The 26,246-nt window shown below is 43.7% G+C and overlaps 3 non-coding genes across 3 annotated transcripts; 2 read left to right on the top strand and 1 right to left on the bottom strand.

The window, feature by feature from the left end:
- The first annotated feature begins 952 nt into the window (after positions 1 to 952).
- LOC112614728 lies at positions 953 to 1,116 on the top strand. Its single transcript, XR_003117120.1, has one exon. It is a non-coding gene; the product is annotated as a U1 spliceosomal RNA (small nuclear RNA).
- Positions 1,117 to 3,398: 2,282 nt separating this feature from the next.
- LOC112614779 lies at positions 3,399 to 3,562 on the top strand. The gene has a single exon (XR_003117136.1). It is a non-coding gene; the product is annotated as a U1 spliceosomal RNA (small nuclear RNA).
- Positions 3,563 to 15,196: 11,634 nt separating this feature from the next.
- Positions 15,197 to 15,270, bottom strand: TRNAN-GUU. The gene has a single exon. It is a non-coding gene; the product is annotated as a tRNA-Asn (tRNA).
- Between the last annotated feature and the right edge of the window lie 10,976 nt (positions 15,271 to 26,246).

Consider the following 26,246-nt stretch of genomic DNA (forward strand, 5'->3'; position numbering starts at 1 on the left):
ATAGTTTAAATTCACTGTAGTTTCAACCTATTGGTATGGAAAGTGTTTTGAATTGTACTGATTTTTTCTATCCTCTTTCTGAAATGCATGCTAATCGCGTTTGGACCTTGGACATTTACCTTCCCGAACTTTTCTCTCCTGTTTTTACATTCTTATTTTGGTTCTTGGGAAATATTCTTGACATTATCTTCAACTTAATTTTTGTTCTTGCTTCTACTATTTTAGTTTAATTTCCAAGTATTTTGATGTTGAACTTTCAAGAGAACAGACATCGCGGTCAGCCTTGACGTCTAATGCTTTGGGGGCGAGGGGGAAATGTTTTTGTTTTTTTGATACTCAGTCACCTATTGTCGCCCAGGGTGGAGTGCAGTGGCCTTTGATGCGTTTTAACGAAGATATGCACACAGTGCCACATCGCAAAGATAACCAGGTTTGAAAGGAATTCGTTTCCTTTGTAATCCTAAACGTTCTAGTCTGCTCATTGAAAGCTATTATTTGAAGAAGGGTGCACGGGCTTCCAGCTGGCCGCCAAAGGGGACCTCCACAGGACACAGATTAAGCACCCGCTTCTTTGAGGAGACGAGGGGCGGGGACAGGAGAAAAATAAGGAAGAGGCATAAGTCACCTCCCCCGGCTCCGGCAGCGGGTTGGTCCGCTGAGTGGCGGAGGGTGAAGCGGAAGAACAGACGGGGACGGGAAGGCGCTGTCGGTGACATCACCGAGAGGGCGATTTCTATGTAGATGAGGCAGCGCAGGGGCTGCTGCTTCCCCACCTGCTGCTTCGCCACGAAGGAGTTCCCGTGCTGTGGGAGCGGGTTCAGGACCGCTGGTCTGACCTGAGAGTCCTAGTTGTCTGTCAAGGCCAGAAGGACTCGGGAGTGCGCGGGGCAAGTGACCGTGCGTCTAAAAGGGGAGACTATGAGGCTGTGGCGGGACGGAGATGCCAGAGCTCATACTTACCTGGCAGGGGAGATACCATGATCACGAAGGTGGTTTTCCCAGGGCGAGGCTTATCCATTGCACTCCGGATGTGCTGACCCCTGCGATTTCCCCAAATGTGGGAAACTCGACTGCATAATTTGTGGTAGTGGGGGACTGCGTTCGCGCTTTCCCCTGAAATTCGTTGTCAAAAGAATAGGTTGCGTACTGAAGTTTATGTCTTGTGTGGCGTGTAAATGTTGTTCTTACTGTGGAAGGCTGCAGAATGGTAAGTAACATATCGATTCTCTGTCAGAAGAGAAATAAGAAGCGTCAGCCCTTGCAACGTAAGGTAACTACCGTGAAGGCTGCACAGCTTTTACCCTGCCTTCTGCAGAGATTGGTCCATGGTCTCCAGTGTCTTGGGTTCTCACGATCTGTAAAAATCTTCGTGTTTTTCCCTAGCCCCCAGTCACCTTTTATACAGCTTCTGCTTCTAACTGCAGCCCCCACAGTAGTTTGTAGGATTTCTGTGCTGGGGGGAATGCCTTCTCACTTCATAGAGCCAGGTACAAACTACGCACACGGGCGCTGTTCTCTGGGAAGAAAACAGGGCCTTTGGGGCTCTTAGTGTCCCCGCTAGGTTGTATATATAACACGCTTACTTTGTGTAGGGGAACGGCTCTCCCAGCGCCCAGGTCCCTAGTGCATATTCATTGAGGCCCGCAGGTCAGAACCGCAGTCTCACATGTCTTGGCCGAAATGCGCTGCGATCCTCCCTGAAATGTAAGGCAGGAAGTTTTACGAGGAGCCGGGTCCAGTTTCCCTACTATTTCCTGCCATTTACATATCTGATCTTTCTTCAGACTTTATTCAAGCGACAGCTTCTTGTTTGATGTCTCGCTTCCACATCCTACATCCATTGCCAGGCAGCTTTCTAGATAGCATCCCACCCATCCTTCCCGCCCCCAAGCAGCCCTTTCCCATTTCTGGCGCCAGCGTCCTCCCCCTTCCCTCTTTCTTCAGGCCCCGGCTGATCACCTTCATGGACAGAAAATACTTAGCTCTCTCTCAACCTGCGGTTTACACCTGACACGCGTCAGTACCCTGGCAAATTCCTTAATACCCCTTCTCAAATGGCACTGTAAATTCATCTCTTTTTAACTCCCAGAAGTATCTAATTGGTTTTGTCCCTGCACCACATGAATACTAGCATCCACTACAGAAGAAAATCCCAGGCCTAGCGATGGCGGTTCTGGGCATTGTGCCAGCCTCTCCCAGGATGTGTTTTCTGACCTCACCTACTTCTGATCAACTGAGGTCAGGAGTTCGAGACCAGCCTGACCAACATGGCGAAACTCCGTCTCTACTAAAAAAACAAACAAAAAAAAGCCGGGCGTGGTGGTGTGTGTGAACCCGCGAGGCGGAGGTTGCAATGAGCCGAGATCGCGCCATTACATCCCAGCCTGGGAGACACAGCGAGACTCTGTCTCAAAAAATAAATAAATAAAATAAAATAAAATAAAAAATTAGTCCATCTGAGACATATTATTGGAGACAGTAGAATCCTGCATCCAACAAGTACTTGGTGCAGATCTGAACCCACTGAGCTATTGGCTCATGTTCCCTATGTTCTATTAAGTATCATGAGCAGAAATTGAACTCTTTAGCTTTTACCCACTAAGTATGGCTATAGGACAGGTCTCTCATTTTTGCTTTTTTTTTTTTTTTTTTTTTCCATCAGTGTGGGTTTTTGGTTTTGATGTTATGAAGTGAATTTCATATTTTGCTACAATACGAAAAAAAAAAAAACTACAAGATTCATGAAACTGGACAACTGTCTTTATAACATTACCAGTGATAAAATCAGTAAGGAAGGCTGGTTTGCAGTCATCTGAGCAGCCTCTTTACTTTCATAAATATGGTTTCTCTCTGATATTAAGCGGCTTCCAATTTCAAGCAGAATGCTACATCCCAAAGATAAGGATGTGAAGAGAACCGGTTTCTTTTGTAATCCTAAACGTTCTAGTCTGCGAATTAAAAGCCAGTATTTGAAGTAGGGTTCCCAGGCTCCATCTGGCCGCCGAAAGCTTGCTACTCAACACAGGCTAACGACCAGCTTCTTTGGAAGAGAACAGATGCGGGGGCGGGAGGGAAAAAGGGAGAGGCAGACGTCACTTCCTCTTGTGGGCTCCGACAGCGGGTTGGTCTGCTGAGTGGCAGAAAGGCAGGGACTGGGAAAGGCACTGTCGGTGACATCACAGATAGGGCGACTTCTATGTAGATGAGGCAGCGCAGGGGCTGCTGCTTCCCACGAAGGAGTTCCCGTGCTGTGGGAGCGGGTTGAGGACCGCTGGTCGGACCTGAGAGTCCCAGCTGTGTGCCAGGGCTAGAAGGGCTCGGGAGTGCGCGGGGCAAGTGACCTTGTGTGTAAAGGGTGAGACGTATGAGGCTGTGGCGGGGCGGAGGTGCAGAAACTCATACTTACCTGGCAGGGGAGATACCATGATCACGAAGGTGGTTTTCCCAGGGCGAGGCTTATCCATTGCACTCCGGATGTGCTGACCCCTGCGATTTCCCCAAATGTGGGAAACTCGACTGCATAATTTGTGGTAGTGGGGGACTGCGTTCGCGCTTTGCCCTGAATTGTTGTTTTAAGAGTAGGTTTTTTCTTTGTTGTGGAAGCGTAGGCAATGAGCTAGCAAACAGATTTTTGTTCCCATCTGTAATATGAAAACTAAAGATATTGTCCGGTAGTGTTTCTCACGTTTGTAATCCCAACAGTCTGTCAGCGCGGGCAAATATGGTGGATCCGTCTGAACTAAGCTTTTTGTTCTATAGAAATAAAACTAAGCTTTGCTTTTCCCTATGGGAGCCAACTGTAAATATTTAACAGCAAACAGTCCATGGGAATGCGTGGCGGGACCCGGCTTACTGCAATCTCTTCCTCCTGCGTTCAAGCTATTCTCCTGCCTCAGTCAGAGAATACTCATCCTTCCGAGTAACTGAGATTACTAAAGGCGCAGGCCACCAAAAAATTAGGCCCGGCTTATATTTTGAATTTTTAGTAGAGACAGGGTTTTACCATATTGGCCAGGCTGGTCTTGAACTCCTGACCTCAAGTTATCCACCTGCCTGGGCGTCCCAAATGTTGGGATTACAGGCCTGAGCCACCGCGCCCGGCCTGTTTGCAGGCTTTACAGACACATTTTGTTTACAAGCTTTACAGGCACAGTTCAATTGCAGTTAGTGTTCATTTCTTTTTTGTTGTTTTTTTGTTTTTGTTTTTGTTTTTCCCAGTGTGGCCCAAGGAAGCCAAAATGTAGACAACCCTGCTTTAGAGAGTTTGATTCATGGTTCCACTGGGTTATGCTTATTGCCTATAATTCCATTTGATATTTTCCAAATTTGATTTTTTAAAAACTGTTTTCCTGAAGCGCCCTAAGGCTTTCCTAATAATATGGGAACTTAAACCAGATTGAATGTAACAAAACCCAGCTGGAATCCTGCAATTTCTAACCTTAATGTTAGATCAAGAAGCAAAACACCCACCAGTCCAAGGGTCAGAGAAGCTGAAGATCATGCCTGAGCTGTAACAACGCCCTTCCCAGTATACAAAAGCCTATAACAGCCACTTGAATTCTATCTTCCAAATGTCTCCTGTGGCCCAGGCTAACCCAGAGCTATCTAAAGATGGCAAATCTGGGAAACGTGCATTAAGCTTAGCAAAACTGATACATTACAATTCCACCACAGTTCACTTCTTCTCAAGGTGGCATCAATGTACACCTTCCTCCTCCTTTTTTCCTCCTCTTCCTCTTCTTTCTCTTCTTCCTCCTCTTTTTTCCTCCTTGTAAAACCATACTTAAGGTTCATATAAAGACAATAGGAAAATCATACTTTTTCTCATTCAGTGAAAATATGCCAACCCTTTCCCCAACAGGATGAAGTCCTTTATTTGTCTTTGAATGATGTTCACTCCTTTTTTAGATAGATCACATTCCATATTTGCTATCCTGTAATCTAAATATTGAGATTTCTAAAAGTTAACTGTTAATGAATACCCTAGCTAGGATGATGGAAGAGGAGAATTCTCAAGAAAAGTATTGTATTCATCTCAAAATAATGAAGAAATACTCATAACTATTACAAGTCCTCATTTCTGCAACTGTCGCTGGCCCTAGCTGGTATTTTTAACTATCTTCACATCTTGCCCTCACAGCCATTTCCTTTGGGCCTGGGCCGGTGGACGTGAGCGTGGGAAGGATAATAACCCGCAGTGCCCCGCACCGCACCATCCTCTGGTCTCCAGAGGTGGGATCCACAGAGCAGGGACCTTTGCTGAATTCTAAACTAGCTCTCGGAATACAAGAACAGCTGCCTTTGAGAAACACTTCAGGTCTCCATATTCCAGACTTCCTAGTAGGACTAAACGCTTAATGTTCACACAGGAATTCATGGTTCTCCTAAACCCCTGCTGTGGAATGCCTTCCTTCACCGAGCATTTACTGGGCGCCTACTAGGTGCTAGGCGGGCCCTGGGCTCTGGGCTGCAGCCTGTGCAAACTCCAGGTCCCTGGGTGGTGGATTCCACCTAGGAAGGCCCAATGGCGGCGTGGTGAGGACATCACGGGTTCTGGTTCTTCCCACGCGCACGTCCACTGGCCCAGGCCGGGAGGAAATGACTGTGAGCGCGAGGTGTGAAGCGGGGCTAAGAATGGGAAAGCGAGTGACTTCCGCCGGAGAGGCTGCAGTTGTCGCCTGTGGAGGGGCCGGCGACTTTTGAGACAGTGAAGAGCAGGCGGGGGAAGCAGTGAGGAGCAGACGGTGAGGAGCAGGCGGCCGTTTGGCCGTTGGAGTCCCCCAGCTGACTCTGGCCGGGTAGAATGTCCAAACGTGCCCAAAGACTCGACTCTTGGCTTCATTGTCTCCCGCGTTCTGGGTTTCTGGAGTGCGCGGGATTGGACAGGCCACAAACATATGAGATTATCTGCAGCCAGAGGTTAAAAAGCCATTTCTGGTATCAGCAAATGAGTTTAAGACACAACCCATTAGAGTTTCTGTGGTGCAATCGGTTAGCGCATTTGGCTGTTAATTGAAAGGTTGATGGTTCAAGCCCACCCAGGGACAGGCAGCTTTTACTTAGGTAAGATTCACGCTTTCTGTTTAAAGACTTTAATCCTGGGAATCCTCCGGACCTCTACTAGCTTTAAATCAGATGCCAAAATATGCTGCACAAAGGCTTAAGTTCCATGGAAGGTCCTAAAAACTGGAATATTTCAGCAAAAGTAATTTTTCAATAGAGCCTGAGCCTGGGGCTTCAGAGCTTACCCCATATCCACTGCACCTATTTCATCACTTCCTGAAGCTGGGTTTTTACAATTGCACATTCCTGGAAATCCAAAACTCCCAATAATTGAAAACTTTCAAGAAAACCCCAATCTTCACTGGTGGTGAAGCCTCAATTTCTGGGTTGAAATCTTGATTCGTTCATGACATGACTTTTAAAACATTACTGAATTTTCTGTACCTCAACTTCTTCGTTTATAAAAGAGAAAAAAAAAATGCAGTGCTTCCCCTGGCTGGGCGTGGTGACTCATGCCTGTAATCGCAGCACTTTGGGAGGATAAGGCAGGCAGATCACCTGAGGTTAGGAGTTTGAGACCAGCTTGGCCAACATGGTGAAACCCCATCTCTATTAAAAATACAGAAATGAGTGGGGTGTGGTGGTGGGTGCCTGTAATCCCAGCTACTCGGGAGGCTGAGGCAGGAGAATCGCTTGAACCCGGGAGGCAGAGGTTGCAGTGAGCCAAGATTGCACCACTGCACTCCAGCCTGGAGACAGAGCAGACTCCATCTCAAATAATAAATAAATAAATAAATAAATAAATAATGCTTCCCTCATGGATTAATCTAACATTTGTGAATCCAAAAGTATGTGAGACAGGTCTCAATAAATTTAGAAAGTTTACTTTGCAAGGTTAAGGAGACACCAGTGACAGCTTCAGGAGGTCCTGGCAACATGTGCCCAAGGTGGTTGGGTACAGCTTGCTTTTTTTCATTTTAGGGAGACAGAATACATCGATTGATACATGTAAGATTTACACTGCTTCAATCTGGAAGGGCAGGACAACTCAGAGGGTGGGGGGCTTCCAGGTCATAGGCAGATTTAAAATTTTTCTGATTAGTCATTGGTTGAAAGAGTTATTATTCCAGAAGGGAATTTCTGGGTTAGATAGGGAAGTTGTGGAGACCAAGGTTTTATCATGCAGATGAAGCCTCCAGGTAGCAGGCTTCAGAGAAAATAGATTGTAAATGTTTCTTATGAGACTTAGGGTCTGTGTTGATGTTAATGCTGGTTGGCTTTTCCTGAGTTCCAAAAGGAAGGAGGGTATACAGAGGCATGTCCAACCTCTCCTTCCCATCATGGCCTGAACTAGTTTTTCAGGTTAACTTTGGAATACCCTTGACCTAGAGGAGAGGTCCATTCAGATGATTGGGGGACCTTAGAATTTTACTTTTGGTTTACACATTTGATGAGAAATACACATAAAGCATTTAAGCACCTAATAAATGTTCATTAAACGTTAGCTGCTGTAATTATTTTCAGTGGCATCATCATCACAACTTTCATACTCAGCCTTTTAAACAACTGCTTATCTTTTTATGGTATGGATGAATCAGTATATATTTAAATGGCCCTTGGTTAATGGACACAAAATTGTGTCTAATGCTTATTCTTATAAAAAATAACTCAGAGAACATCCTTTTACAAATACTTTTCATCATTTGTGCAAGGATTTCTTAAAACAGACTTCTAGAAATGGACTTGCCTGGTCAGAGTATTTGTGCCTTTCCAATTTTTCTAACTGATGGTTAATTGACCTCTAATGAAGTTGGGCCTAGTCATAGTCCCACACCCTAAGAGAATGCTCCTTCCTTGGCCACACTATCTGACATTTAATAGCAGCACAAACTCTTCACTTTTGTTTGGGGAATGTTATTGCTTGCTGGTCTCACACATAGCCCTGAATCTTACAGGTAAGGAGCTGGTGCTACGCTGTTCTCCTCTGTTCTCCTGACCCCTGGGAATTCTGGGAAAGTGGTTCACTGTAAAAGTGCTGACAATGGGTGTTTCCACCGTTCCTGTGACAGAGAGCCTGGACTTCAGCTGCTGAAGAAGAACTCGGACCTAACCCTCCAGAGCGGGACCTTTACTTTGGCACAGAGTTGGTCCTTAGCTAAATAAAAATTGAAAAGGGGAGATTTTAAATGTTCATCTAATTGAGACTTTATATAATAGATCTTTTTATTTTATTGTGGCAACAAGAGGAGAGATTGCATTCTTAGGTTTTTATTGTTGGAACTTAATAATATTGGCTATTCTACTGCTTTTGTGGAATTGTTTGGTCTATGCTGGTACATGGTACTTGCTATGAAACACTGTCTGGTGAACTGGATAGGCAAGTAGCTAAAGAAAACGTCGTAAGAAACAGAAATAGGAGTTGAGTCCAATCTCTCTCCTGCACTGCAAGATTCTGTTGCAGTGGTCCCTACATCTATTGCCGTAGCACCCCTCAAGTTTTCTTTAAAGCTAAGAAAACAGAAATAGAGGATGGATTCTCAAATAGATATAGGTAAAGTCTTATTTTGATTCTTTCAGAGGTTTGGATGTCTTAGTTATGTCAGGCTGCCATAACAAAATACCATCTACTGGGTGACTTAAACATTTACTTCTCACAGTTCTGGAGGCTGAGATGTCCAAGATGCCAGCAAGTTTGGCTCTTGGTGAGAGTCCTCTTCCTAGCTTCTAGATAGTGATTTTTTTTTTTTTACAGTATTTACCTTGGCAATAATAATCTTATTTTTCCATTTGGTTAGTTTTCCATGTATTTATTACTTAATATTAGCCAATTTCTCCTCATTTCTGTAAATCTCCCGTCAACACATAGAAACACACAATCATTTTTGTTGGTTTGCTTGCTTGTATGTTTGTTCAAGAAATTTTTCCTGGCTGGGCGTGGTGGCTCATGCCTGTAATCCCAGCACTTTGGGAGGCCCAGGCAGGTGGATCACCTGAGATCAGGAACTCGAGATCAGCCTGGTCAGCGTGGTGAAACTCCATCTTTACTAAAAATACAAAAATTAGTTGGGCATGGTGGCGGGCACCTGTACTCCCAGCTCCTAGGGAAACTGAGGCTGGCAGGCACCTGTAATCCCAGCTACGCGGGAAGCTGAGGCAGGATAATCGCTTGAACCCGGGAGGCAGAGGTTGCAGTGAGCCAAGATTGCGCCATTGCACTCCAGCCTGGGCAAAAGAGTGAGACTCCTTCTCAAACAAACAAACAAAAATAAAGAAAGAAAGAAATTTTTCCTAGCATGTTTCTACCTGCTCCATTCTGGATGACTTGCTCTTCAGGCTTATCTCAGAGCTGTTATCATAATATCTCTCTTTACTACACCATCTTGGGATTTCCATTGCCTCTCTCTTTTGTTAGATCCCCTGCTTCATGGATCTCAAGGCGGTTCATTCCTCACTCACTCCTTCCTCTTGATGATGCATATCCTCCAAAACCTCCTATAAAGTGGTTACCTTAGAAATAAACTTCTTGAGACACTGCATGTCTGAAAACATCTATTTTACCCATATACTTAACTGATATTTTACTAGATAGAGATATAAAAAGATAGGCTGAAATAATTTCTCTCAGATTTTTAAAGGCATTGCTTTTTTTTTTTTTTTTTTTGACAGAGTCTCGCCTCTCTTTGTCCCCCAGGCTGGAGTGGGGTGGCGGGATCTCGGCTCACTGCAACCTCCACCTCCCGGGTTCAAGCGATTCTCCTGCCTTGGCCTCGAGTAGCTGGCATTACAGGCACCCACCACCACGCCCCGCTAATTTTTTTGTTTTTAGTAGAGACGAGGTTTCACCATGTTGGCCAAGCTGGTTTTGAGAGAGGAGACCACTCCTCATATTGTCTTATTAATTTCTTGTTTGCTGAAAAAGTGGAGGTTGAAAGAATGGGTAGAAGTGAAAATCACGGTCAGATAACCGGGCGCCACATTTCGGGCCTGGTTGTTAAAATTCAACCCCTGATCTCACCACTTGTGCTATCTATAAATTCCAAGCATTGTATAAAAAAGCATTATGAAACTCTCTTTTCTGCTCTGTTTCATTCTGATTACCGGTGCATGCAGCCCCCAGTCACGTACCCCTCGCTTGCTCAATCAATCATGACCCCCTCACACGGCCCCTTAAGAGGGACAGGAATTACTTATTCGGGGAGCTCCGTTTCTAGGACATGAGTCTGCCGATGCTCTCACCTGAACAAAGCTCTTACCTTCCACGATCAGGTGTCTGAGGGATTTTGTCTAGGACTCCTCCTGCTACAGTTTCAAACTCCTGACCTCAAGTGATCCTCCTCCCTTGGCTTTGCAAAGTGCTGGGATTACAGGCATGAGCCACCGCACCGGACCCTTGCTGTTTACTGTTTTCCATAGTTGTTTCTGAGAAAGAAAAAAGTAACCCTCTTCTGTTGTCAGCTAGAGCTGGTCTGACAAACACCTAGGCCATGATGTTCTCCGGTTAAAACTAAAAATTTCACAACACCAATATCAGACAAAGTTACCCTCTCACCAAGATGAAAGAAAGACTATTTCACAATCATATTTGATCACAAACAGAACACTGTCCAAACCATAATATCATAATATGATCAAATATCCCCTTTTCCCAGCTACTAACAGTCACTGTTAATTATTTTATTTTTTATTTTTTTGAGACAGAGTCTTGCTCTGTGGCTAGGCTGGAGTGCAGTGGCGCAGTCTCGACTCACTGCAACCTCTGCCTCCCGGATTCAAGCGATTCTCCTGCCTCAACCTCCCGAGTAGCTGGGACTGCAAACGCCTGCCACCATGCCTGGCTAATTTTTTGTATTTTTAGTAGAGACGGGGTTTCACCATTCACAGGATGGTCTCGATCTCCTGACCTCGTGATCTGCCCACCTCGACCTCCCAAAGTGCTGGGATTACAGGCGTGGGCCACTGTGCCTGTCCAGACTGTTGATTCTTTACCAATTATGTGTTTAGTCCTGCAATCATTCCTCCCACTTTCTAGATAAAAATATCAAGATTCCCAAAGGAAGAATTGTCCCACAATTTCCCCATAGTGTTTGCTGTCTCCTCTGTTGCAATGAGCCAGTATACTCAGGTTTGACTACAAGTTTGTTCCTGATGGTTATAGACTGGAGCACATCAACACTGTAGTGTAATGCCATTCTGATTCTTTGTTGTTTGCCTTAAACTGGTCTCCCATCTCCCCTCCCAAAAGCTTATAGAATCTTCTACCTGTTCCTACTATTTTGAAATTTCATGATCTATTTTCATCCGCCATGCTGGGTACTCAGTGTGCTCTTTCAATATAGGAATTTATATTTTGGAGGTATCATCCCAAAGATGTTTATGCATATAAAATTAAAGGTATATATTTATTTCCTGCAGCTACCATCACCCTTTTGATAGACTTTTTGCTGCATAATAAACCCTTCCAAGCTTATTGACTTAGAATAACAATAATTTATTATTTTTAGTGATTCTGTGAGTTGGCTTGGACATTCTTCTGGTCCAAGCTGATTCATTTGGGGCTGGATGGTCTAGGATGGCCTCACTCACACATGTGGGGTATCACTGGATAGGTTGGAACAAGTGGGATGCATGGATCTTTTTCTTCATGTGATCTCTCCAGCAGGCTTGCTTGGGGGCGGTCTTCAGATCATGGTCTCAGGATTTCAAATGAAGCAAAAAGCAGGCAATCCCCCCATGTGCAAGCCTCTCTTCTGCCAGGTTTGCGAAGGCACCAACATTTACCCAAAGGAAGTCACATAGCCAATCCCAGATTCAGACAGAGGAGAAATAGACTCTCTTGAGAGAAGCTGCAAAATATAACCACCATTTTTTTCAGTCTATCACAGTGTACCATACTGGACTATCAGTAGCTTCCTCCTCTTTCTTTCTTTCTTTCTCTCTTTGTCTCTCTCTCTCTCTGTCTCCTTCCTCCCTCCCTCCCTCCCTCCTTCCCTCCCTTCCTTCCTTCCTTTCTCTTTCTTTCTCTCTTTCTTTTTCTTTTTGTTTCTTTTCTTTCTTTTTTTTTTTTTTTTTTTTTTTTTGAGACGGAGTCTTGCTCTGTCACCCAGGCTGGAGTGCAGTGGCCGGATCTCAGCTCACTGCAAGCTCCACCTCCCGGGTTCACACCATTCTCCTGCCTCAGCCTCCCGAGTAGCTGGGACCACAGGCACCGCCACCTCACCTGGCTAGTTTTTTGTATTTTTAGTAGAGACGGGGTTTCACCATGTTAGCCAGGATGATCTCAATCTCCTGACTTCATGATCCGCCCGCCTCAGCCTCCCAAAGTGCTGGGATTACAGGCGTGCGCCACTGTGCTGGCCATGACACAAGTTTAAAAGAATAATTTTTCTTTTTCTTTTCTTTTCTTTTTTTTTTTTTGAGACAGAGTCTCTTTCTTGCTCCAGACTGGAGTGCAGTGGTGTGATCTCGGCTCACTGCAACCTCCGCCTCCCGGATTCCAGCGATTCTCCTGCCTCAGCCTTCTGAGTAACTGGGATTACAGGTGCCTGCCACCACGGCCGGCTAATTTGTGTATTTTTAGTAGAGAAGGGGTTTCACCAAGTTGGCCAGGATGGTCTCGATCTCTTGACCTCATGATTCGCCTGCCTCGGCCTCCCAAAGTGCTGAGATTACAGGCATGAGCCACCTTGCCCGGCTAAAAGAATATTTTATTTTATTTTATTATTTTATTTTATTTTTTGAGACGGAGTTTTGCTCTTTTGCCTAGGTTGCAGTGCAGTGGTGTGATCTCTGCTCACTGTAACCTCCGCCTTCTGGTTTCAAGCAATTCTCCTGCCTCAGCATCCTGAGTAGCTGGGTTTACAGGCACCAGCCACCACACCTGGGTAATTTTTGTATTTTTACTAGAGATGGGATTTCACCATGTTGGCCAGGCTGGTCTCCAACTCCTGACCTCGTGATTGACCCACCTTGGTCGCCCAAAGTGCTGGGATTACAGGCGTGAGCCACCTCACCTGGCCTAAAAGAATAATTTTAAAAATTCTTTTTTTGGTCAGGTGTGGTGGCTCACGCCTGTAATCCCAGGACTTTGGGAGGCCAAAGTGGGTGAATCACCTGAGGTCAGGAGTGTGAGACCAGCCTGGCCAATATGGTAAAACCCCATCTCTACTAAAAATACAAAAAATTAGCCGGGGGTGGTGGTGTGAGCATGTGCTCCCAACTACTTGGGAGACTGAGGTGGGAGAATCACTTAACCCGGAAGGAGAAGGTTGTAGGAAGCCAAGATTGTGCTACTGCACTGCAGACTGGGCAACAGAGAGAGATTCCGTCAAGAAAAAACAAAAAAAACCCCAAAAAACAGCAAGCAAGGACCTCATGGCTGGCAAGATCCAAACCAGTAAAGGGGCAGCTCCTCAGAGATAGGCATGTGCATTCGAGAAAAAAAGTATCCTTAACATGACTTCATATGATAATCAGCTCATTAAAACTCATGTGTGTACTAAAAATTATGGGATGGAGGCAGCAAGCAAGCACACAAGGGCCAAAGTAAGCCACCCACCTATCAATCTAAAGGCAAACACTGGCTAAAGATGAGGCATCCTTGTGAAGAGAAGAAAAATAAACACACATAAAAAGACCCAAAGTACACCAAACTAATACTGATCTCATCTCGCAGAGGTCAGCCCACTCTCCCTACTCTGAGAGTGTTACTGTGCTTAATAAACTTTTGCTTTGCTTTGCTGCTTTGTATGTGCCATGTACAGTTCTTTGTTTGGGACACCAAGAGCCTAGAACTGCACGGCACCATCTGGTTAAGAATTAGGATTTTTTTTTCCGAAGGGTTACCTTTGGAAACACTTGCTTCACTACTGTTATCAACCAACAGCCTAATACTTTCCCTCCCTTTTGTGGTTTTGACCAAGCAAGCAAGCAGCATTTCCTCCTGATAAGAGACCACCAACCTAGGAATGATTCTGGCCAGACTACAGAGGATGTGCATTGAGGGGTTTCATGTCCTCTGCTTCAACTTTTGACGTCAGAGGGCCACAAACTCCACTCTCAGATAGCTAATGCCACCATTTTATGAACATGGGCCCCATGGAGAGGCACGAAGCTGAATTGCACATCTGCACATGTTTCCTCTTATAAATATTCATATTGGAATGTTATTAGGTATTGCTCCCGTGAAAGAGACATTTGCAGAATGTACTCAAATTAGAAGCATTAAACACTATAATGTATCAATGATGCATCCAGTTCTCTACACTATAGAAATATCTGCGGTGTAGACATTTCCACAATGACCAAAGATATGTGTACAAGAACAGTGACTGCAGCATTCTTTGTAATCCTAAAACCATGAAACCAACCTCATCTCAAATACTTTTTTTTTTTGAGATGGAGTCACACTCTGTTGCCCAGGCTGGAGTGTAGTGATCTCAACTCACTGCAGCCTCCACCTCCCAGGTTCAAATGATTCTCCTGCCTCAGCCTCCCCAGTAGCTGGGATTACAGGCACATGCCACCATGCCTGGCTAACAAAAACATTTTGAAAAGGGTTAAATAAATCATGCACAAACTGAGGAAAAAATACTGTTTTCAAAAAATGATGGAGAGGATCACTAACATGATGAGTGATTCCACTGGTCACATTATTGATAGAGCAATCAGTAAATCCAGGCATATCCTGGAGATACTACTGGACTCCTATTACTAAAATATGAAAAAAATGGAGGCACATAAATTACTCGTTTAAGCGTAGAACGGACTGAATTAGAATTTTATCACGCCAGAAGTGGGTTCCTAGTTCTCTGTTTCAGGATTCCTGAGTTACACTGGTGGAAACCCGGCATTTCGGGAGATACCCGGTTAAGAATCTGGTCGGGTAGCCGGGCGTGGTGGCTCACGCCTGTAATCCCAGCACTTTGGGAGGCCGAGACGGGCGGATCGCTAGGTCAGGAGATCAAGACCACGGTGAAACCCCGTCTCTACTAAAAACACAAAAAATTAGCAGGGCGCGGTTGGGCGACAGAGCGAGACTCCCTCTCAAAAAAAAAAAAAAATCTGGTCGGGGAGGTGGGCCGGCACTTGACATGGATCAGTCATAAATCAGTGGCTTGGTACTCCGGGAAGATAAAATCTTCCCCACTTATGTAGTGATTGACAATGCGTGCATGCTTTAAAAGTTCCAACTGAGCGTCCCTGGGTGGGCTCGAACCACCAACCTTTCGGTTAACAGCCGAACGCGCTAACCGATTGCGCTACAGAGACAAGCACTACTCACTCTACTGGGCAATAGGGGAAGGGCGCACTCACTAAATTTCCTCCCTCCCTTCTATTCTCAGGGCCCGCCCGGCAGGACTACTGAGCAAGGCCTTGGAAAACCAGAGAGATTAGAGCGGTGAGTCGCCGTGGTCAACGTCGGACACCTGCGTATTAGGAGATTCTGGAGCCAGACGGAGAGCCGAATGGCCTTCGCCGGCCCTGCCCCTCTCCTTCTTCAGAAGCTCCCAGAAACTCCCCAGTCGGCGACCCAGCCCGAGCCTCCTCGGGTACCAAATGAAACTGAACGCCCAGTGGGCTCCCGGGATGGTTCTTCCCGTTCTTTTCGCCGCCTTCATCCGGTGAGGGAGCCTGTGCCCACCCTGCCCAGTCGCTTTCGAGGCCGCTGTGGCGCTTCCGCTGCCATCTTCGGATCCTGTGTTCCGCACGGGGGCTCCACCAGGGCAGGGATGGTGGCGAGGGTCGCTCGTGGGTCCCCTTGCGAGGAGCAGGGTCTGGCACTAGGCGTCTGGGAACCCTGAAATCCTTGGAGGAGTAGCATCATCATGACCCTCTGTGTTCCCTTTGGCAAAGGACTTGCTTCCATTGTTTGTTTGTTCAATTGTCTGTTAAATAAATAAATAAACCCTTTTTCATATATCTTTAAAATTACATTGGTTCTATTATTTTATGATTACAAATAATGCTGCAGTCATCATTCTTGTACACTTCTCATTGCCCCCTGGTATATTTCTATAGGGTGGAGGCCTAGAGAGCAGTTGTTCCAGCATAGTGTTTACACAGCTTTTATTTCATTCCATTTTCTTTCCTTCTTGCTTTATTAGCTATAACTCTTTTCTTATTTCAGTGGCTGCTTTAGGGTTTCTGGGATACATCTTTAATTTCTCACAGTCTGCTTTCAAGTGTCATTATACCTCCCCTTCTGGCCTTTATCCTAGTATTATGTATTTTTACTTTATGCATTATAAGCTTTGGGATTCATTATTATTACTTTTATTTATTACATCAAATATTTTTAGAAAGATTTAAATTATAAGAAAACGTGTAGTACATGCTTTCTAAATGCCATTTCCAATATTGGTTTCTTTGTATAGGTCCACAATTTTATCAAGGATCCTTTTGCTTCTGCCTGGAGGACTCTTAAGATTTCTTGTAGCGTGGTTTGGTGAATTCTTTTAGCTTTTGTATGTTTTTCAATGTCCTTATTTCACTCACAGTTTTGAAATTTTATTTTTGCATAGAATTCTGGGTTAACTTTTTTTGTCTAGGTACTTTTAAAATGTTGCCATTTGTGAAGCATAGTCATTTAAAATATCATCTTTCTTTCCTGTGTTTGTAAATATGGCATAAAGCCGGTTTCTTGTGCTGGTTATATAATTTTCAGAATGTGTATTTAAATTTAAAATACTAAATTTTACTAAAAAACTGAAAATAATAATCATGAATGTCGTTAATTCATCTTAAGTTCCGCCAACAGTGCGCTTAAAATGTGCCCAACCTGAGGGTCTAACCTACCTGCTGATGTGTAATTTATGTTTGTGAGACATTCTCAACAGCATTTGCTTTCCCCAGCCGAGTGATTTTCCTCACATCTGAATGTCTTCAGTGCAAAAGGAAACGTTTTTCTTTGCAAAAATACTTTAAAATATTCTTACTTCAAGTAGGTGCATTAAAAACAAACTTCTCAGTTGCACCCCTGGAATCCATCGAAGATTGATTGTCTCCCAGGAGAGAAAATCAAGTGCTTCAGGATCAAGAGCTAAACAGGGGAGGACAAAGCGTGGCTTCTTCACTAGGAGTCAAGCCAAAGTCAACTGATTTGGTCTCCAATAGAGACCAGAACTCGGTTCACCAGCGACGTGAAGACCTGACCCAGATGAAGCGGACTTTCTCTTCGTGGTGCTTTCAGATAGGAAATCTCCTAGGATTTCTTTCTTTCCCTTTGATCTACTCCCAACTCTCCTTTTCTATTTCTTCAAACCTTTTTTGGATCCCTACTGTGAAGGACCTAAGGGGCCAGTGCCCTTCCCTACCGGTCCCTCCCTGGCTGGGTATCTTCGAAGCCCAGGCTCACGAACGTTACTGCCCGCCGGAGACAGCGAGAGGACCAAGGAGGGCGGCGGGTGCGGTGGGAACCACAGAGTCACCTCGCACCTGCGCCTCATGGGCTCCTAGCAAATTGAATAAATGCCCCCTGAAGCTTCTCTGCAGGTCACAGGGAAGGGGAGGGTGGCTGCTAACCCGCTGGAGAAGCTTCAAGAAGCATCGGGAGGACCTGGCCCTGACCCTGGGCCTTGAAGACAGGCCTGACCAGGCTGATTTTGACGAGTGGGCCAAAGAAAAGGTTCAAGGGCGGCCCAAACTTGACCCCGAGATTAAGGCTCTTAAATGTCTGACGGTTTTGAGCCTTGTCATTAGAATCAATCTCGCCTGTATCAGGAGACTCCTTTGCCAAAATTCAGAGACCAAGAAAGAGAAAGATTGGGCAGATCAAAGTCTGTAATTAACCAAACAGGAAACAGAATTTTTCTGAAAAATAGTATGTGTGCTATGAGAAAAAGACTAGCCTCAAGGAGAATCTGTTTTTTTGGCTTGAGTGTAGGGAAGAATGGAGTTGTCACCAACAATGGTGCTTTGAAACGGCAGGTGCATCAGGCTGTAGATGTGAAGGAATTAAAAATATTTTACCCCAAAGTACATTTCTTTGACATATTTTAAGATGTCTGTTCAGAGAGCCAGCTGCAGAAGTAGCCCTGCAAAGTTGTCTTTTGTTGGAGAGATTTGCATCTGTAGGGAGTCTGCATTGATGCAGCTAAGTCTTTCCTTGCCCAGATCTAGGAAAGATGAACTGAAATCCTGACACCTGTAAAGGTCTGAAAGAAACTTTTAGGGTTTATTCTCTCTGAGCGCTGCTACCTGTAAGGTTTCATTTACATATTAAGACCAACTTTGCTAGCCAAGCCTCCTCTTCTCTCCCTCCCATAACCTGTCTTGCCCACAATAAATGGATATACCTCTAACTCTGATGGTACCTGGTTTTGGCCATGCTTTGAGCCCTCATTCATTCTGTTACCTCGAGATGTTATATAAGCTTATGCATCCCATTGTGGATAGGGTAGGGTAATCTCCCTGTGGCCCTCCCCATGTACATGTCAGTACATTTTATGCCTTTTCTCCAGTTAATCTGCCTTTTGTGACTTGATTTTTGAGCGAAATTTCAGAGGGTTAAGAGGGAGGGATTCCACTGACCCCTACAGTTTTGGAGCTGTAAGCAGGATAGCAAAGCTCTGCTCTTCTGGAAGCTGCAGTAAAGAACCCAGGATCTGATCGGTTGTCATAAGGGTAAGAACTTTTTACCAGCCAGGCTCCCAGCCTCCTTCTCTATGTGGAATCTGATCAAGTGGACAGGAAAAATCACTGTTTCTTTTCCCTCTCCAAAATCTTGATTAATGGGAGAAAAGGATTTGTGTGACTAGTCTTGGGTGTAGTGACTCTGGTGTGCTTTTTGGTACTTTGTGGTACCAATTCATATTGTTTAATCCCTTTCTTCCCAGAAATTGTCTGTTCCTTTGTCTTTGTCTCTATGTGTTATTCTTTCATAAAAGAGGGTACTGGTTGAGGTTCTTTCTCATCTTATTTGATGTCCTTGAGAGCTTGACTTGTGACCAAGTGGGAGCTCTTTCTCTTGGTTTTCAGTATGTGGTAAGAGGTGGTAATTTTCAAGTCATAGTAGGTGGCCTGTCTGAAAATGGCTGAGAACCTGAGCACACTTTTTGTTCTGACTATGTCAAGTTCTTGGGGTTTGTCTTAAGAAATCCCATCCCTTTGAGGCTTTTGTCGTCTCAACTCTTGTTGCCTGATTAGTCCTAGGAAAGCTCAATCTCAAGAGGGCCTACATGGTATCACAGACTCACAGGTCTGTGACTGGAAGCCCCCCAAAATTTGTGGGTTACTGGAGGCAAACATCATCCTTAACCATCTGTGGCCTACTCCTTACATTGAACTTTTTTCTTGGAGGGGAATCTTTGGGATTGCCTCTTCTATAACCTTCCCAGGAAGTTAACCTGGAAAATGACATCCTGGGCTTTCCACAAAGAGGCTATTTGGTTGAATTGCTATTGGAATAATTACACCATTGGATATTCTAGTTGCCAGTGGACTGAAGATGGATCCCTTAAATTAGACACCTGAATTAAAAAAGAAAAAAAGATTTTAGAGATCTCTTATTTTAAACAATTGATAGGAAGATCAGATTAAAGGAAAGGCACGTACTAGTGTCATGGCTAACCTTAAAAATTCTCTTGACAATATTATCTGTGTTGTGTAGGGAAAAAAATTCTCTTGACTAAATTGAAGAGCAAAATTTGACCCAAAACAAAGTTAAAATTCTTCATAAGCTCAAACTGCCTGCTCTGGATCCCTTCCAGGATTCACAATAAAGTCTGCACTACTTTGCCGTTCAGTAGTTAAAGTTCTGTGCTTTTGCTGCCATAGCCTGGGTTCAATTTCCAGTCAGGGAACCAGTTTATTTTGGCTTGATATTGGCGTAGCTTTTGACTTTCTGGAATACCCATTTATTGATCCTTTTCCCTTTCATGGGCAGCTTTTGTTTATTCACTTGTTTGTTTGTTTATTAAGACAGAGTCTCACTCTATCACCCAGGCTGGAGTGCAGTGGTGCCATCTCGGCTCACTGCAACCTCTGCCTCCAGGTTCAAGTGATTCCCCCACCTCAGTCTCTCAAGTAGCTGGGATTACAGTCACCCACCACCATGCGTGGCTAATTTTTATATTTTTCGTAGAGACAGGGTTTTACCATATTGGCCAGGCTGGTCTTGAGCTCCTGACCTCAAGTGATTCGCCTGCCTCGGCCTCCCAAAGTGTTGGGATTATAGACATGAGCCACCACTCCTGGCTGTTGGCAGCTTTTGATTTCCTGTCCTTCCAGCTTCCAAAGTTTCTGATGAGAAACCTGTTGATAATCTTATTAAAGATTTCTTGCATGTGACCAGTTGCTTTTCTCTTACTGATTTAAAGATTCTCTGTTTTTGACTTTTGAAAGTTTGATTATAATGTGTTTTGGTGTAGGTTTCTTTAAGTTTTTCTTACTTGGGGTTTGTTAGGCTACTGTGTTTGTATTCATGTCTTTCATCAAATTTGGGAAGTTTTCAGCCATTGTTTCTTCAAATATTCTCTCTTGCCCTTCTCTCCCTCTTCCTTAGAAATTCCACAATGCAAGGCTGGGTGCGGTGGCTCACGCCTGTAATCCCAGTATTTTGGGAGGTCGAAGCGGGAGGATGACCTGAGGTCAGGAGTTTGAGACCAGCCTGACCAACATGGAGAAACCCTGCCTCTACTAAAATTACAAAATTAACCAGGTGTGACGGTGCATGCCTGCAATCCCAGCTACTTGGGAGGCTGAGGTGGGAGAATCACTTGAACCCAGGAGGCAGAGGTTGCCGTGAGCCGAGATCGCACTATTGCATTCCAGTCTGGCAGCAAGAGCGAAACTCCATCCCCTAACCCCCCCAAAAAAACGACAACAACAACAAAGAAATTCCACAATGCATATGTTGGTCCACTTGATGGTCACTTAGGCTTTGTTCATTTTTCTTCAATCTTTTTTTATTTCTGTTCCTCAAACTGGATGATTTCCATTGCCTTATCTTCGGGTTCACTGATTGTTTCTTCTGCCTGCTCAGATTTCTTCAAATTTGACTTTGAATCCCTCTAGTTAATTTTTTATTTCACTTATTTTACTTTTCAGATCCAGCACTTCTTTTTCTTTCTTTTTTGATTTTTTATCCTTTATTTATATTTCATTTTGTTCATGTATCGTTTTCTTGTCTTCTACTACATCTTCCTTTAGTTCTTTGGGCACCTTTAAGACAGCTCTTTTAAAGTCTGCCAAGTAGAACTTCCGGCAGGATTTTTTTTTTTTCCTTTAATTATCTATTAGTTTTCTTTCCATTTTTTCCCCCCATGACCTAATCTTAAATTGACTATCAGGCATTTTTCAGTAAAAGTTTCTGTTGGTTCATTTTTAATTTTTATTTATTTTTATTGTTGTTGTTGAAAACTGGACATTTGAATCTACTAGTGTGGTTAACTCTAGAAATTAGATTCTCCCCCTTCCTCAGGGTTTGCTTTTTTTGTTGTTGTTATTGTTTTGTTTTTTGATTATTGTAGGTTGTCTCTATGCCAAGGATCAGCCTGAGGTATAAAGTTGTGGTCTTCACAGATGTTTTCTGAGCCTGAACCTTTCCCTGGTGTGTGGTCATTCCCTCATTTTACCTATATATGCAGTTATTCTTGATTATTTTATCCTTTAACGTCTGACTCCCAAAAGGGGAAAAAGAGGAAAATTGAGGGAGGGTGAAAAAAGGGAACCATCCCTTTAAACTTTCTGGAAGTTGCTTCAGCTTGGGTTGAGGAGCTTGCTACAATGGGGGGAGGTACAACAGTAGCTTCCAGCCTCTTTGTCTCTGTGCTGCAGTCAGCCATTAGAGAACAGCGCCCCAATATGTGTGTGTGTGTGTGTGTGTGTGTGTGTGTGTGTGTGTTGAGATGGAGTCTTGCTCTGTTGCCCAGGCTGGAGGGCAGTGGCATGATCTCAGGTCACTGCAGCCTCTGCCTCCTGGGTCAAGTGATTCTTGTGCCGCAGCTTCCTGAGTAGCTGGAATTACAGGTGCCTGCCACCACACCTAGCTAATTTTAGTAGCGACGGAATTTTACCATGTTGACCAGGCTGGTCTTCAACTCCTGACCTCAGGTAATCCACCCACCTCAGTCTCCCAAAGTGCTAGGATTACAGGCATGAGCCCTTGCACCCGGCCCAGACCCCCAATATTTGGAGACAGCATCCTTTTTGCCAATTCTGGATCCTGAAAGATGTGTGCAGCTTACTGTAGGAACACAAGCTGACTGCCTTGGAGGTAGTGTTGGGTAACTGCTATTGTGCTAAGGGCTGAAATTGGCTGAAATTACCTACAGTCTACCATCTGGGCCTTCCTCTGGAAGTTGCAAGCCTTCAGTAGGCTCCAGAGTTCTGAAATATTTACATCAGACAGATCCTGCCAGTGCAGTTGTTGTCTAGATTCCAGATGCTTCTCATTCCACCATCTTCCCAGGATACCCTCTGACCTTCTGGATTTTGAATTCGGTCAAGCTGTTCTGTAACAGTTGGGGTGAAAGCCAACAAAGCTCCTGCTAAGAAAGCTCCCTGGAAAAAATGTTCAAAAGTAACACAAGTATCAAACTGGAGAGAAACTGATTTAGGAACCGAGCCCAGGTTGTCATGGTGAAAAAATGGGCAGAACCTTAGTTACTGAACTGCAGCCTGGGTGTGAGGTGACAAACATTGCTCTTTTAGTTTGGTTTGGCTAGCAAACGTGGCCTTGTTATATAAATTAGGCCACTCAGGTAGTCAAAACCTTTCTTTTCTTTTTTTTTCCTCTTTTTTTCTGTTTTTTGTTTGTTTCCCCCTGCTCTCCCTCTTTTTAAATTTTTATTATTTATTTATTTATTTTTCTACAGGGATGTATCCAATTCAGAGGCCTTGTCCCCATAATTTGGAACTTTCCTTTGGATTTGATCAAGTCAGATAGAACTGGTCAAATCCAATGGGGAAAAAAAGTAAACAACAACAAAAACTGAAACAAACAAATAAAAAAAAGTTAAGAAAATTAATGATCACACAATTTGTATGATTGCTGAGCACTGTAATGGTAAGAAGAAATTATGACCAGTTGGTTGTTAATCTTAACTTTAGTCATTTAGGAGAATTTCCAAGACAAAACACAGATTCAGTTACTTACCTAGGAATGCGGCCCAGGCTGAAGACTGCTCTGTACCATCCTAGAAGCAGGAAAAAATCAAACTCTCCTTCCCTGTTAGAAGTGAACTGAAACTCCAGAAAGGAATTGCCTGCTGTCCATCATCACGGAAGCAGGAAAACCTGCCTTCATTGTTGGAAGCAAGTAAAACTCCAGAAAATGAGTTGTACAGCAAAATAAACCTTAGATCTCAACCAAATTTTGGGAAATCAGGGATTCTCTGGACGGGGTGGATCTCTGAGGCCTCAGCAAATTGTCCTATTGGTTTGAGCAATAAAGATAGCTCAAGTTGGTACCAAGCACCGATAGGAGATTTGTCAAAGATCAGGGCACCTCCACTCAGAATTCCTTCATGGTCATCAATTGTAAACCAAAAATTATGTGAGACAGCTCTGAATTGATTTAGAAAGCTTATTTTGGACTCTTACTCATAGGTAATTCTAGTCTTCATAGAGGTGTAGCAGCCAGGTAAAAATTGTGGGGACCTGGCAATGATTTTGGTATAACGGAGATTAAATAATTTGTCTAAGCAATAGCTTGGCAACTTTGGGAGCCAAGTTGTAATCCTGGAAAGATTAATGCTTGGCCTGAGATATAAAAGCCACTCCTCCAGGTTGTCTTTTAATGTGGGAAGTAAGTTCTAGTGTGTTTCTGTAGTGTAGAACTTTTAGAAATAATATTCTTGTCACATTTGACAACACCCATGGCTGATCTAGACAAAATACCATCCAGCTACTGTTTAGCCCTGACTTGCATATGACGCTTTGGGCTGGTCATGTGGTAATTTTTCACTCGGCAGTGGTGATGAAGTAACTGAAACTCCAGAAAGAAGAGTTACCAGATACCTCAAAAGTGATGAAGATATTAGAAGTCCTGGCCTTAGGGGTCCAAGAAAGAGCAAGGTTTGTGGGTAATAATCTGTATAAATCTGATAGGAAGCTATAAGGAGGACTCTTAGGACTTTGAGGTGGGTGAAGGTTAGAGCCTGGATTAATCAAGGGCCTATGGCTTCTAACACCATCAGTTGCCTGTACTCAACCACCTTCAGCAGTGCTATCTGGTTCTAGAGAGCCACAGCATTCCAAGAGAAGAGAGAAGGCTGCACAAAGCCCTGGTGTTTGTGTCCCCTCATCTAGACAGACATAGTAGCATGCAGGGACAAAGCGAAAGAGAAGAGCAGGCAGAGACAATGTGAATCTGTTCACCACATATTGTAAATGCATTTAAAAGTATTGTTAGCTCATATTTGCAGGTAGCACTAATTATGAAGTTGTTGGACTGAGGACTTTATTTATTTGTGACACTCACCGTCTTCAAAGTCAGCAATGAAGAGTTTCTTCCTCATTGAATCACTAGCATGTTTTGGATCTCTCTGACTTGCTAGACCGCTGACCTCTGACCTCTAGACCCAGACTTTAAAGGCACATGTGATTAGATAAGTCAACCTGTCTTATCTCCCTATTTTAAGATTAATTTAATTGTGTCTGCAAAATCCCTTTGACATACAATGTAACATAATTATGTAATTAGCAACCATGAGAAAGCTGAAGTGACTTTTAAACCAACCCAATTGTCCCATGGAACTGATGTTTACGGTTTCTTTTGAATAAACATAGAAATTGACCCTCTCAAGTCTTGAAATTTGAGAAAGTTACATTTGTATTATGTGAGTTCCTTTCTCAGGAAACCAACCATGAGCCTTCCAGATAGCAGCAAAGAACTGAAATTTACCAGAGTACCACATTTGCACAATAAGATGTCAGACCCCTCACCCCATCATAAATGCCTAAGTGGGCACCTGCTTCCTGTTGACCAATTCCTCTTTCTTACCTCTCCCTAATTCCTGTTTTTCTGTATGTAGTTACATTTCTTCCCTGCTATCTAAACCCCGACTTTTCATTGGTCGGGAAGATGGATTTGAGACTGATCTCCCATCTCCTAAGTTGCAGTACCTGACGAAAGCCTTCTTCCCTGGCAATACTAGTTGACTGAGTGATTGGCTTTCTGTGCAGTGAGTAGCAAGACTTAAACCTCTGGTGCTTCAGTAACAACTATCCTTATACCAGACAAAATAAACAAGAGACTTTAAGACAAAAAAGTTACCAAAGACAATGAGGGATATTATGTAATGATACAAGGGTTAATCCATCAGGAAGAGAATACAATTATAAATACACATGCATCTAACAGAGCCTCGAAACACAGGAAGCAAAAGCTGACTAAACAGAAGGGAGAAATAAACAATTTAACAACAGTAGATGGAGACTTTAATACCACAACTTTCAATAATGGATAGAGCAACTAGGCAGAAGATCAACAAAGAAATAAAAGATTTAAACAATATAACCTACCAGACATCTATAGAATACTCCACTCAACAAAACAGAATACACTTCCTCTCAAGTACACATGGGATGTTCTATAGAATAGACCATATGCTAGCCCTTAAAATAAATCTTAATAAATTTAAAAGGACTAAAATAATATAGTTTCTGATATATCTCAAAACTAATACTATCACACACTATAGTTTCAGGTTTGCATGTAGGGTATGCAGTTTGTTGGTCCTGCTTCCTTCTGTTTGTCATGAATGTGGAGGTGACCATGGTTATACATGTGTAGGCCAGTAGCCCAGGAAATTCAGGCAGCTGAAGGGAAAGGACAGATATTCCATAAGAGTCTCCCTATCTCAGTCTCACAAAACCAGGGAGGAATTGATACATAGGAAGTGAAGAGGTACATCAGGGATCACTTCTCTTCTGTCTATCTATGCCTGTCTTTAAAACCTCAGTTTCTATCCCACTAAACCCCATTGCACAGGAATGCTGTTGATCACCACCAACCACCACAGACTCATGACCTTGATTTTTACCATGCTCTGTCTGAGGATATATCCTCAGGCCAATGACTTTGGCTCAATGCAAATCATTAGTGTTCCATAAAAACTGCTTCAAACATATTGTAACAGTTTATAAGTCATTCCAAATTAGGCGGCCACTACATGAGATATACATAAATTATTTCAGTGATTGTGACAAATTGGAAAAAAAAAAACCTGTGGAGTTAGAATGAAAATCATAAGTGACAAGCACAAAATATGTATATAGAGATGATAACACAAAGCACCCCA

This window comes from Theropithecus gelada, chromosome 1 (genome assembly GCF_003255815.1).
Source record: "Theropithecus gelada isolate Dixy chromosome 1, Tgel_1.0, whole genome shotgun sequence".
Classification (NCBI taxonomy): Eukaryota; Metazoa; Chordata; class Mammalia; order Primates; family Cercopithecidae; genus Theropithecus; species Theropithecus gelada.